The sequence below is a fragment of the Gracilinanus agilis genome, chromosome 3, assembly GCF_016433145.1.
Source record: "Gracilinanus agilis isolate LMUSP501 chromosome 3, AgileGrace, whole genome shotgun sequence".
NCBI classification, from domain to species: domain Eukaryota; kingdom Metazoa; phylum Chordata; class Mammalia; order Didelphimorphia; family Didelphidae; genus Gracilinanus; species Gracilinanus agilis.
The window spans coordinates 67,086,823-67,087,985 of NC_058132.1; the positions used below are offsets into that span (position 1 = coordinate 67,086,823).

General features: G+C 51.2%; 1 protein-coding gene across 2 annotated transcripts in view; it reads left to right on the plus strand.

Moving 5' to 3' along the window:
- Positions 1-1,102: 1,102 nt before the first annotated feature.
- GMEB1 (glucocorticoid modulatory element binding protein 1) overlaps positions 1,103-1,163 on the plus strand; it is a 43,443-nt gene continuing 43,382 nt past the window's right edge. For both annotated transcript variants that reach the window (XM_044667947.1, XM_044667948.1), the window contains exon 1: positions 1,103-1,139. The gene's annotated coding sequence lies outside the window, so the exon portion shown is untranslated. The remainder of the gene's footprint in view (positions 1,140-1,163) is intronic.

Genomic DNA, 1,163 nt, shown 5'->3' on the forward strand with positions numbered 1-1,163 from the left:
TCATTTTGTTGCATATATTAGCCTTGTTATGATTTATTTTTTTTAAACCCTTCCCTTACATTTTAGAGTCAATATTATGTATTAGTTCCAATGAAGAGAGGTAAGGGCTAGGCAATGGGGGTTCAGTGACTTGCCCAAGGTCACATAGCTAGGAAGTGTCTGAAGTCATATTTGAACCCAGGACCTCCCAACTACTGGCCTGGCTCTCAATCCACTGAGCCACCCAGCTGTCTCACCCCACGCTTCCCCCTATATTTTAAAAATAAAGTCAGTAGGATTTCTTTCTTTAAAAAAAAAAAAAAAAAAACCCCTTACCTTCTGACTTAGAATCATTACTAAGTACCAGTTCCAAGGCAGAAGAACAGTAAAGGCTAGGCAATGGGGGTTAAGTGACTTGCCCCGGGTCTCACAGATAGGAAGTGTGTAAGGTCACATTTGAACCCAGGACTGCCTATCTCCCGGCCTGGCTCTCTCTCCACGGAACCACCTCGATGCCCCTCCTTGTGATTATTTCTGAGTGTGTGTTTATGTGTGTCCTGGACCAACCTTATGTTGTTGTTCTTTGTGTTGAAGAGCGAGGTTTGGATTTGCGAGGTAAACTAGTTGGAATGTCTTCGAGTGTGCATTGCATGCTGGTGTGTGCATTATGCTGGAAGAATTTGTTGTGCACACACGTGTGTAGATGAGAATGTTTTCCTGTTGCATGCTAGAGCTTAGATGTTGGGAGTGGGTCTGGCCGACGGACTTGTCAGTCTGAGCGTTTTGTGTGCACGTGCTGGCGTGGGCTTTTGCAGGCTGTAGGCCAGTGTGTTGTGGACGCTTTAGAGTCTTGCGTGGACGGTGTCACGCGTGTGGATGTCCTATGAGAGAACGTATCCAAGTGGACCAGGACGGAATGGCCTGCTCTTGCAGTCAGTGCGGCATTGAGTGGTCCGAAGGAGGAGAAAAGGGAGGAGAGGAGTGTTCTCGCGGGAAGGTACCAAATAGGGCCTCGGCCCCTTTAAGGCTCCAGCTCCCTGGCGGCGGCCGGAAGTGTTGAAGCCCGGACTGGCGGCGCTGGTGGCTGCGGCAGCGGCGGTTTCTGCGCATGCTCCGTCGGCCTCCCGAACTCGCCGCCCGCCGCCCGCCCGCCGGAGACGGTGAGGAGGAGGAGGGGGGAGGGG